Source organism: Triticum dicoccoides, chromosome 5A, assembly GCF_002162155.2.
Source record: "Triticum dicoccoides isolate Atlit2015 ecotype Zavitan chromosome 5A, WEW_v2.0, whole genome shotgun sequence".
Lineage (NCBI taxonomy): Eukaryota > Viridiplantae > Streptophyta > Magnoliopsida > Poales > Poaceae > Triticum > Triticum dicoccoides.
In genome coordinates this window covers 559,365,067-559,377,928 of record NC_041388.1, presented here as the reverse complement: position 1 = coordinate 559,377,928, position 12,862 = coordinate 559,365,067, and positions in this window count along the sequence as shown.

Below are 12,862 nucleotides of genomic sequence, written 5' to 3'. Positions count from 1 at the left end.
TCTGGTAGGACTACTTCGAGTCCCTTAACCTGCTCTTCAAACACCACCTATTCCGGCATCGTTTCCGGATGGCTAGACATGTGTTCAAACGTATCTTGGAGGGGGTGATGGCGTACGATAACTATTTCGAGTGCAAGGAGGATGCCGTGGGAAAGATTGGCTTCTCCTCTTATGGAGTACCCGGAGATCTCATTGATGAGTATGTCTGAATGAGTGATTCCACATGCCTAGACTCCATCTATAAGTTATGCAAGGCTGTGGTACCAGTGTTTGGCCTGGAGTACTTGAGAGAGCCAACCGATGTAGATATAGCCCGACTATTGACGATCAATGTGAGTAGGGCTTTTCGGGGATGCTTGGTAGCATAGATTGTATGCACTGTCAGTGGAAGAACCACCCTTCTGCTTGGCAGTGGCAGTATAGGGGCCATATCAAAACTTGCACTGTCATACTCGGGGCCACGACTTTACCAGATCTCTAGATTTGGCACTCTTTCTTCGGCATGGCTAGATCTAACAATGACATCAACGTGCTTCAGCGCTCTCCGTTGTTTGCAAGGCTTGTAGAGGACAAGTGCCCGGAGGTCAATGTTGAGATCAATGGCCACCACTACAACAACGGATACTACCTAACTGACGGTATCTATCCTCAGTGGAGTACTCTTGTGAAAACAATCCCCAGCCCTATACGAGAGAAGAGAAAGAGATTTAACCAAGAACAAGAGAGTGCTAGGAAGGATGTGGAGTGTGCCTTTGGTGTTCTTCAATCTCGATGGGGCATCATTCGGTATCCCGCTACAACTTGGTGAACCAAGAAGTTGTGGGAGGTGATTACCGCTTGTGTGATCATGCACAACATGATCATAAAGGATGGGTGTCCGGATGATATCAACGACCAAGGGTTTCAATTTCAGGGTGACAATGTCGTGCTTGAGCATGAAGGAGTGGCAATGTTTGCATACTTCACCGAATTTCATCATCAAATATGTGATTGGAAAACTCACATTCAACTGCAAGATGATTTGGTTGAGCATATGTGGCTCACGTGAAGGAAATATGCCCTAGAGGCAATAATAAAGTTATTATTTATTTCCTTATATCATGATAAATGTTTATTATTCATGCTAGAATTGTATTAACCGGAAACATAATACATGTGTGAATACATAGACAAACTTAGTGTCACTAGTATGCCTCTACTTGACTAGCTCGTTAATCAAAGATGGTTATGTTTCCTAACCATAAACAAAGTGTTGTTATTTGATTAACGAGGTCACATCATTAGTTGAATGATCTGATTGACATGACCCATTCCATTAGCTTAGCACCCGATCGTTTAGTATGTTGCTATTGCTTTCTTCATGACTTATACATGTTCCTATGACTATGAGATTATGCAACTCCCGTTTATCGGAGGAACACTTTGTGTGCTACCAAACGTCACAACGTAATTGGGTGATTATAAAGGAGCTCTACAGGTGTCTCCAAAGGTAGATGTTGGGTTGGCATATTTCGAGATTAGGATTTGTCACTCCGATTGTCGGAGAGGTATCTCTGGGCCCTCTCGGTAATGCACATCACATAAGCCTTGCAAGCATTGCAACTAATGAGTTAGTTGCGGGATGATGTATTACAGAACGAGTAAAGAGACTTGTCGGTAACGAGATTGAACTAGGTATTGGATACCGACGATCGAATCTCGGGCAAGTAACATACCGATGACAAAGGGAACAATGTATGTTGTTATGCGGTCTGACCGATAAAGATCTTCGTAGAATATGTAGGAGCCAATATGGGCATCCAGGTCCCGCTATTGGTTATTGACCGGAGACATGTCTCGGTCATGTCTACATTGTTCTCGAACCGTAGGGTCCGCACGCTTAACGTTACGATGACAGTTATTATGAGTTTATGCATTTTTATGTACCAAAGTTAGTTCGGAGTCCCGGATGTGATCACAGACATGACGAGGAGTCTCGAAATGGTCGAGACATAAAGATTGATATATTGGACGGCTATATTCGGACACCGGAAGTGTTCCGGGTGATTTCGGAGAAAACTGGAGTACCGGAAGGGTTACCGGAACCCTCCGGGGAAGTAATGGGCCTTATTGGGCCTTAGGGGAGAGAGAGGGCTGCGGCCTAGGAGGTGGCGCCCCCCCCCCACATGGGGAGTCCGAATTGGACTAGGGAGGGGGGCGCGGCCCCTCTTTCCCTCTCCCTCTCCCCCTCTTTCCTTCCCCCTTAGGGTTTCCTAATTGGATTAGGAAACGGGAGTCCTACTCCCGCTAGGAGGAGGACTCCCCCTCCCCTTGGCGCGCCCCATAGGGCCGGCCTGCCTCCCCCTTGCTCCTTTATATACGGGGGAAGAGGGGGCACCCTAGGACACACAAGTTGATCATTGAGATCGTTCCTTAGCCGTGTGCGGTGCCCCCTGCCACCATATTCCACCTCGATCATATCGTTGTAGTGCTTAGGTGAAGCCCTGCGTCGGTAGAACATCAAGATCGTCACCACGCCGTCGTGCTGACGGAACTCCTCCCCGAAGCTTTGCTAGATCGGAGCCCGGGGATCGTCATCAAGCTGTACGTGTGCTAAGAACTCGGAGGTGCCGGAGTAACGGTGCTTGGATCGGTCGGATCGGGAAGAAGACGTACGACTACTTCCTCTACGTTGTGTCAACGCTTCTGTTGCGATCTACAAGGGTACGTAGATCATACTCTCCCCCTAGTTGCTATGCATCTCCATGATCTTGCGTGTGCGTAGGAATTTTTTTGAAATTACTACGTTACCCAACAGTGGCATCCGAGCCTAGGTTTTATGGTTTGATGTTATATGCATGAGTAGAACACAAGTGAGTTGTGGGCGATATAAGTCATACTGCCTACCAGCATGTCATACTTTGGTTCGGCGGTATTGTTGGATGAAGCGGCCCGGACCGACATTACGCGTACGCTTACGCGAGACTGGTTCTACCGCCGTGCTTTGCACACAGATGGCTGGCGGGTGTCAGTTTCTCCAACTTTAGTTGAACCGAGTATGGCTACGCCCGGTCCTTGCGAAGGTTAAAACGGAGTCTATTTGACAAACTATCATTGTGGTTTTGATGCGTAGGTGAGATTGGTTCTTGCTTAAGCCCGTAGCAGCCACGTAAAACTTGCAACAACAAAGTAGAGGACGTCTAACTTGTTTTTGCAGGGCATGTTGTGATGTGATATGGCCAAAGACATGATGCTAAATTTTATTGTATGAGATGATCATGTTTTGTAACCGAGTTATCGGCAACTGGCAGGAGCCATATAGTTGTCGCTTTATTGTATGCAATGCAATCGCGATGTAATGCTTTACTTTATCACTAAGCGGTAGCGATAGTCGTGGAAGCATAAGATTGGCGAGACGACAACGATGCTACGATGGAGATCAAGGTGTCGCGCCGGTGACGATGGTGATCATGACGGTGCTTCGGAGATGGAGATCACAAGCACAAGATGATGATGGCCATATCATATCACTTATATTGATTGCATGTGATGTTTATCTTTTTATGCATCTTATCTTGCTTTGATTGACGGTAGCATTATAAGATGATCTCTCACTAAATTATCAAGAAGTGTTCTCCCTGAGTATACACCATTGCCAAAGTTCGTCGTGCCCAGACACCACGATTATGATCGGGTGTGATAAGCTCTACGTCCATCTACAACGGGTGCAAGCCAGTTTTTGCACACGCAGAATACTCAGGTTAAACTTGACGAGCCTAGCATATGCAGATATGGCCTCAGAACACGGAGACCGAAAGGTCGAGCGTGAATCATATAGTAGATATGATCAACATAACGATGTTCACCATTGAAAACTACTCCATCTCACGTGATGATCGGTTATGGTTTAGTTGATTTGGATCACGTGATCACTTAGAGGATTAGAGGGATGTCTATCTAAGTGGGAGTTCTTAAGTAATTTGATTAATTGAACTTAAACTTATCATGAACTTAGTACCTGATAGTATCTTGCTTGTTTATGTTGATTGTAGATAGATGGCTCGTGCTGTTGTTCCGTTGAATTTTAATGCGTTCCTTGAGAAAGCAAAGTTGAAAGATGATGGTAGCAATTACACGGACTGGGTCCGTAACTTGAGGATTATCCTCATTGCCGCTCAGAAGAATTACGTCCTGGAAGCACCGCTGGGTGCCAGGCCTGCTGCTGGAGCAACACCAGATGTTATGAACATCTAGTAGAGCAAAACTGATGACTACTCGATAGTTCAGTGTGCCATGCTTTACGGCTTAGAATCGGGACTTCAACGACGTTTTGAACGTCATGGAGCATATGAGATGTTCCAGGAGTTGAAGTTAATATTTCAAGCAAATGCCCGGATTGAGAGATATGAAGTCTCCAATAAGTTCTATAGCTGCAAGATGGAGGAGAACAGTTCTGTCAGTGAGCATATACTCAAAATGTCTGGGTATAATAATCACTTGATTCAGATGGGAGTTAATCTTCCAGATGATTGCGTCATTGACAGAATTCTCCAATCACTGCCACCAAGCTACAAGAGCTTCGTGATGAACTATAATATGCAAGGGATGAACAAGACTATTCCCGAGCTCTTCGCAATGCTGAAAGCTGCGGAGGTAGAAATCAAGAAGGAGCATCAAGTGTTGATGGTTAACAAGACCACTAGTTTCAAGAAAAAGGGCAAAGGAAAGAAGAAGGGGAACTTCGAGAAGAACGGCAAGCAAGTTGCTGCTCAGGAGAAGAAACCCAAGTCTGGACCTAAGCCTGAAACTGAGTGCTTCTACTGCAAGCAGACTGGTCGCTGGAAGCGGAACTGCCCCAAGTATTTGGCGGATAAGAAGGATGGCAAGGTGAACAAAGGTATATGTGATATACATGTTATTGATGTGTACCTTACTAGAGCTCGCAGTAGCACCTGGGTATTTGATACTGGTTCTGTTGCTAATATTTGCAACTCGAAACAGGGACTACGGATTAAGCGAACACTGGCAAAGGACGAGGTGACGATGCGCGTGGGAAACGGTTCCAAAGTCGATGTGATCACGGTCGGCACGCTACCTCTACATCTACCTTCAGGATTAATATTAGACCTAAATAATTGTTATTTGGTGCCAACGTTGAGCATGAACATTATATCTGGATCTTGTTTGATGCGAGACGGTTATTCATTTAAATCAGAGAATAATGGTTGTTCTATTTATATGAGTAATATCTTTTATGGTCATGCACCTTTGAGAAGTGGTCTATTTTTGATGAATCTCGATAGTAGTAACACACATATTCATAATGTTGAAACCAAAAGATGCAGAGTTGATAATAATAGTGCAACTTATTTGTGGCACTGCCGTTTAGGTCATATCGGTATAAAGCGCATGAAGAAACTCCATACTGATAGACTTTTGGAACCACTTGATTATGAATCACTTGGTATTTGCGAACCGTGCCTCATGGGCAAGATGACTAAAACACCGTTCTCCGGTACTATGGAGAGAGCAACAGATTTGTTGGAGATCATACATACAGATGTATGTGGTCCGATGAATACTGAGGCTCGTGGCGGATATCGTTATTTTCTCACTTTCACAGATGACTTAAGCAGATATGGGTATATCTACTTAATGAAACATAAGTCTGAAACATTTGAAAAGTTCAAAGAATTTCAGAGTGAAGTTGAAAATCATCGTAACAAGAAAATAAAGTTTCTACGATCTGATCGTGGAGGAGAATATTTGAGTTACGAGTTTGGTGTACATTTGAAAAATTGTGGAATAGTTTCGCAACTCACGCCACCCGGAACACCACAGCGTAATGGTGTGTCCGAACGTCGTAATCGTACTTTACTAGATATGGTACGATCTATGATGTCTCTTACTGATTTACCGCTATCATTTTGGGGTTATGCTTTAGAGACGGCCGCATTCACGTTGAATAGGGCATCATCAAAATCCGTTGAGACGACGCCTTATGAACTATGGTTTGGTAAGAAACCAAAGTTGTCGTTTCTTAAAGTTTGGGGCTGTGATGCTTATGTGAAAAAGCTTCAACCTGATAAGCTCGAACCCAAATCGGAGAAATGTGTCTTCATAGGATACCCAAAGGAGACTGTTGGGTACACCTTCTATCACAGATCCGAAGGCAAGATATTTATTGCTAAGAATGGATCCTTTCTAGAGAAGGAGTTTCTCTCGAAAGAAGTGAGTGGGAGGAAAGTAGAACTTGACGAGGTAACTGTACCTGCTCCCTTATTGGAAAATAGTACATCACAGAAAACTGTTTCTGCGACATCTATACCAATTGGTGAGGAAGCTAATGATGATGATCATGAAACTTCAGGACAAGATACTACTGAACCTCGTAGATCAACCAGAGTGAGATCCGCACCAGAGTGGTACGGTAATCCAGTTCTGGAAATCATGCTACTAGATCATGATGAACCTACGAACTATGAAGAAGCGATGGTGAGCCCAGATTCTGCAAAGTGGCTTGAAGCCATGAAATCTGAGATGGGATCCATGTATGAGAACAAAGTATGGACTTTGGTTGACTTGCTCGATGATCGGCAAGCAATTGAGAATAAATGGATCTTCAAGAAGAAGACTGACGCTGACGGTAATGTTACTGTCTACAAAGCTCGACTTGTCGCAAAAGGTTTTCGACAAGTTCAAGGGGTTGACTACGATGAGACCTTCTCACCCGTAGCGATGCTTAAGTCTGTCCGAATCATGTTAGCAATTGCCGCGTTTTATGATTATGAAATTTGGCAAATGGATGTCAAAACTGCATTCCTGAATGGATTTCTGGAAGAAGAGTTGTATATGATGCAACCTGAAGGTTTTGTCGATCCAAAGGGAGCTAACAAAGTGTGCAAGCTCCAGCGATCCATTTATGGACTGGTGCAAGCCTCTCGGAGTTGGAATAAACACTTTGATAGTGTGATTAAAGCATTTGGTTTTATACAGACTTTCGGAGAAGCCTGTATTTACAAGAAAGTGAGTGGGAGCTCTGTAGCATTTCTGATATTATATGTGGATGACATATTACTGATTGGAAATGACATAGAATTTCTGGATAGCATAAAGGGATACTTGAATAAGAGTTTTTCAATGAAAGACCTCGGTGAAGCTGCTTACATATTAGGCATAAAGATCTATAGAGATAGATCAAGACGCTTAATTGGACTTTCACAAAGCACATACCTTGACAAGATTTTGAAGAAGTTCAAAATGGATCAAGCAAAGAAAGGGTTCTTGCCTGTGTTACAAGGTGTGAAGTTGAGTCAGACTCAATGCCCGACCACTGCAGAAGATAGAGAGAAAATGAAAGATGTTCCCTATGCTTCAGCCATAGGCTCTATCATGTATGCAATGCTGTGTACCAGACCTGATGTGTGCCTTGCTATAAGTTTAGCAGGGAGGTACCAAAGTAATCCAGGAGTGGATCACTGGACAGCGGTCAAGAACATCCTGAAATACCTAAAAAGAACTAAGGATATGTTTCTCGTATATGGAGGTGACAAAGAGCTCACCGTAAGAGGTTACGTTGATGCAAGATTTGACACTGATCCGGACGATTCTAAATCGCAAACCGGATACGTGTTTATATTAAACGGTGGAGCTGTCAGTTGGTGCAGTTCAAAACAAAGCGTTGTAGCGGGATCTACATGTGAAGCGGAGTACATAGCTGCTTCGGAAGCAGCGAACGAAGGAGTCTAGATGAAGGAGTTCATATTCGATCTAGGTGTTATACCTAGTGCATCGGGTCCAATGAAAATCTTTTGTGACAATACTGGTGCAATTGCCTTGGCAAAGGAATCCAGATTTCACAAGAGGACCAAGCACATAAAGAGACGCTTCAATTCCATCTGGGATCTAGTCCAGGTGGGAGACATAGAGATTTGCAAGATACATACAGATCTGAATGTTGCAGACCCGTTGACTAAGCCTCTTCCACAAGCAAAACATGATCAGCACCAAGGCTCCATGGGTGTTAGAATCATTACTGTGTAATCTAGATTATTGACTCTAGTCCAAGTGGGAGACTGAAGGAAATATGCCTTAGAGGCAATAATAAAGTTATTATTTATTTCCTTATATCATGATAAATGTTTATTATTCATGCTAGAATTGTATTAACCGGAAACATAATACATGTGTGAATACATAGACAAACTTAGTGTCACTAGTATGCCTCTACTTGACTAGCTCGTTAATCAAAGATGGTTATGTTTCCTAACCATAAACAAAGTGTTGTTATTTGATTAACGAGGTCACATCATTAGTTGAATGATCTGATTGACATGACCCATTCCATTAGCTTAGCACCCGATCGTTTAGTATGTTGCTATTGCTTTCTTCATGACTTATACATGTTCCTATGACTATGAGATTATGCAACTCCCGTTTACCGGAGGAACACTTTGTGTGCTACCAAACGTCACAACGTAACTGGGTGATTATAAAGGAGCTCTACAGGTGTCTCCAAAGGTAGATGTTGGGTTGGCGTATTTCGAGATTAGGATTTGTCACTCCGATTGTCGGAGAGGTATCTCTGGGCCCTCTCGGTAATGCACATCACATAAGCCTTGCAAGCATTGCAATTAATGAGTTAGTTGCGGGATGATGTATTACAGAACGAGTAAAGAGACTTGCCGGTAACGAGATTGAACTAGGTATTGGATACCGATGATCGAATCTCGGGCAAGTAACATACCGATGACAAAGGGAACAACGTATGTTGTTATGCGGTCTGACCGATAAAGATCTTCGTAGAATATGTAGGAGCCAATATGGGCATCCAGGTCCCGCTATTGGTTATTGATCGGAGACATGTCTCGGTCATGTCTACATTGTTCTCGAACCGTAGGGTCCGCACGCTTAACGTTACGATGACATTTATTATGAGTTTATGCATTTTGATGTACCGAAGTTAGTTCGGAGTCCCGTATCTGATCACGGACATGACGAGGAGTCTCGAAATGGTCGAGACATAAAGATTGATATATTGGACGGCTATATTCGGACACCGGAAGTGTTCCGGGTGATTTCGGAGAAAACCGGACTACCGGAAGGGTTACCGGAACCCTCCGGGGAAGTAATGGGCCTTATTGGGCCTTAGGGGAGAGAGAGGGCTGCGGCCTAGGAGGTGGCGCCCCCCCCCCCACATGGGGAGTCCGAATTGGACTAGGGAGGGGGCGCGGCCCCTCTTTCCCTCTCCCTCTCCCCCTCTTTCCTTCCCCCTTAGGGTTTCCTAATTGGATTAGGAAAGGGGAGTCCTACTCCCACTAGGAGGAGGACTCCCCCTCCCCTTGGCGCGCCCCATAGGGCCGGCCGGCCTCCCCCTTGCTCCTTTATATACGGGGGAAGAGGGGGCACCCTAGGACACACAAGTTGATCATTGAGATCGTTCCTTAGCCGTGTGCGGTGCCCCCTGCCACCATATTCCACCTCGATCATATTGTTGTAGTGCTTAGGTGAAGCCCTGCGTCGGTAGAACATCAAGATCGTCACCACGCCGTCGTGCTGACGGAACTCCTCCCCGAAGCTTTGCTGGATCGGAGCCCGGGGATCGTCATCAAGCTGTACGTGTGCTAAGAACTCGGAGGTGCCGGAGTAACGGTGCTTGGATCGGTCGGATCGGGAAGAAGACGTATGACTACTTCCTCTACGTTGTGTCAACGCTTCCGTTGCGATCTACAAGGGTACGTAGATCATACTCTCCCCCTCATTGCTATGCATCACCATGATCTTGCGTGTGCGTAGGAAATTTTTTGACATTACTACGTTACCCAACATCACGTTGGCAATCAGTAGATGTGTCGGCTATTTTTTCTTTCAAATGTATTTTAGACAATCTGAACTTTATTTGGCTTGTAAACTATGAGATATTTGTATTTTGTTTGAATTATGTGAACTTGGAACGATTTTATTTTATATGTCGCAAAAAGAGCTAAAGAGAAGGCCGCAAACCAGTTGTGAGGACGAAAATGCGTGTGCGCGTTGGGCGCACTACCGAAAAAGGCTTTCGCCCCGCTTTATATATAAAGCAACGACCAACAACAACCCGGTACAAACGCACGCCACCACAACACACGCACACACCCGAGGCAAGATACATAAGCGCTGAGTGCAGCAACACCACTCCAAGCACTACAAGAGCAACTGGGTCCTCGACCGTGAACACGCCACCGCGAAGAGATGAAGCCGCATATGACGAACCGTGGGCTCCAAGGCGGTGCCTTCAGGAAGGATACGACACCAGAGCGCCGCCACCGCCCGACCCGAGAGTCAGAGTTTCCCCTGGAGCAACACGACGGACAATGATGGTCGCGACGACGCCTTCAGGAAGGGAACGAGCTTCGCCGCCGCCGGTCCGTCCGAAGATGGAACAGGTTTTCACCCCGGCCAATACTCACCGCCACCGAACGCCACACCCCGGCGACCATGCCGCCCACATGACCATGGTCACAGGGCAGCGCCCAGGCATGGGCTTTGCCCATGAGCACCGTGACACCACCACCAGGGCCGCCGCCCCGGCATCCACGACCTCGACGCCACCTCACCAGTTACCCAGCGCCACGCCATCTATAGAGACGGGTGGAAAGGCCTCACCTTTCGCACCCCTAAGCTGCCCCCAACCAGCCGCCATCGGCCCGTCCTGCTGCCGGGCGCGAGACTAGCGCGGTCCTTCTACCGGGCGCGAGACGGCCACGGTCCTGCTACCGAGCACGAGACGGCCGCGGTCCTGCTGCCGGGCGCGAGACGGCCGCGGTCCTGCTGCCGGGCGCGAGACGGCCGCGGTCCTGCTGCCGGACGCGAGACGGGTGCGGTCCTGCTGTCGGGCGCGAGACGGGCGCAGTCCTGCTGCCGGGCGCGAGACGGGCGATGGACCACGGCTGGGAAAAGCCCAGTCCATCAACGGAAGTGGATCGCGGGCGACGGGGAGAGGAATCGAAGGCCGCCGCACGCCGCCTACGGACGAACCGACGCCGAAACATGCCAGCCGCCGCCGCAGCCGACTTGCCAAGCTACCGTGGAACCCTCACGGCCGGAGCAGCAGCCACACCAGGCCACTGCCCATCCCACGCCGCCCGCCAGACTCCAGGCATTGAATCCGCAGGGCACGCAGCCACCAGATCGGCCAGCGCACCGGTCGCACCACTTGCGCCGCCGCACACACCACCGCACCTGCGCCGCCACCTCCCCCAGCCAGGATGGCCAAGGCAGAGGAGGCCGCCCGTAGCCGCGCCGCCCACGGCCCGCGTTGCCCGGAGGGCCAGATCCGGTCGAACCGCCACCGCATCCCGCCCCCAAGCACGCCCCCCACACGACGCCCGTCACGCTGCCGCCACGCCACCGCCACTGCACCAGCGCGCCGCCGCGCTGCCGCGCCCGCCGTCAAGCGGGGCTCCCCGACCCGCCGGCCTCGGCCCACCCCGAGCTCGACGCGAGAGGGGACAAGGACTCCCCGCCTCCGCCAACGACGACCAGGCTTCGCCTGGCCACGCCCTCGGGCGGCGGCGAGGGGAGAGGGGAATAGGGAGGGGGGACCCGGCTGGCGGCGGCTAGGGTTTCCTCCCGGTCGCGCGTGGGGCGACTCGGGAGGGGAACGGGGAAGGAACCCTGGGGGCGCACTACCAACCCAAATGCGAAAGGAAGCAGACACACCGACCCAAACATACAAAAAACGAACAAAACAAGCGTCCTTTTGGGTCTGCGCGTTGGAGTCTCTCTTACCCCTGACCACATCTGAACCGCCCTAAAGGAAGCTGCGCTCTAGCTTTTGGACCTTCTAAATGAGCGAAATGGGTTGGTCAATTATCATCATCTAATTCTAATATAGAGGCGTGGCCAGAAATTTGCTTCTAGCTAGCAACCAGCTAACCTGTTCCGCATCAGTTCTATCAAAGCTTGGTAATCAGCTCTAGTTAGTCTTCTATCTGAGAAGGGAAATTCAGGAACTTGGCATCCAAAGGTTGTCGCAAGGTAAAGGAGATCCACACCATCGTCACATGCAATAGGCGATAAGGAGACCTTATGGCGAATTTGATATGTTGTCCAGCAGCTTCACCTAATAAAGAGAGAATGGTTCTACTGTGCTCGCATCTTATCAACGTTGATCTTTAACTAGTAACCTTAGCTCTGCTGGTGGTGGACTATGGTGACTGACTAACTATAGTGTACATACATGGGATAAAGAGAATAGCAAGGAACCCCGCATGACCATGGTGACTGACATGTAACACAAAAGCCATACTGCCATATAGTATTAGATTCTCTATAAAAGGGTGTTATTGCAGGACTAATGGCACATAAAATCTATGAAAAAGAATTAATTACTATTGTGCCACATAAAACTCAGGAATGCAACAAAAAAACACCCGATATTATGGTATGTACTGAAAAAAACTGGAGAACTGACAGAAAATGAGATCCGAACTACCACAGTATAAACATCAGATATTATCTAGTGCATACCCAGCCAAACATCATACTCACACAGTGATCCACATGACACATCCAAGTCCGCAAAAAAGAGTTTCATAATAGTCATTGTGGCCAAGAGTTGGGCATGTTGCTTAATTACCGATGGGAGAAGACAAACGGAATTGACATGACGAAGGCTACTGGAAAAAATTTCATATGGTAGTATCAAAACAGAGCGAAGACTGATTTCTTTATCATGTAAAAGGCGAACACAAATCACAACAAGCATTAAAAGGGAAACCAAACAAGGTATTCTATGAACAATCACGAGGATTTGGATCATTTGCCCCACTTTACATAGGGTTTGATGATTTGCCCCTGGGTTATGTCAATGACTAGTGGTTGCGGCACCAACCCTCAAATC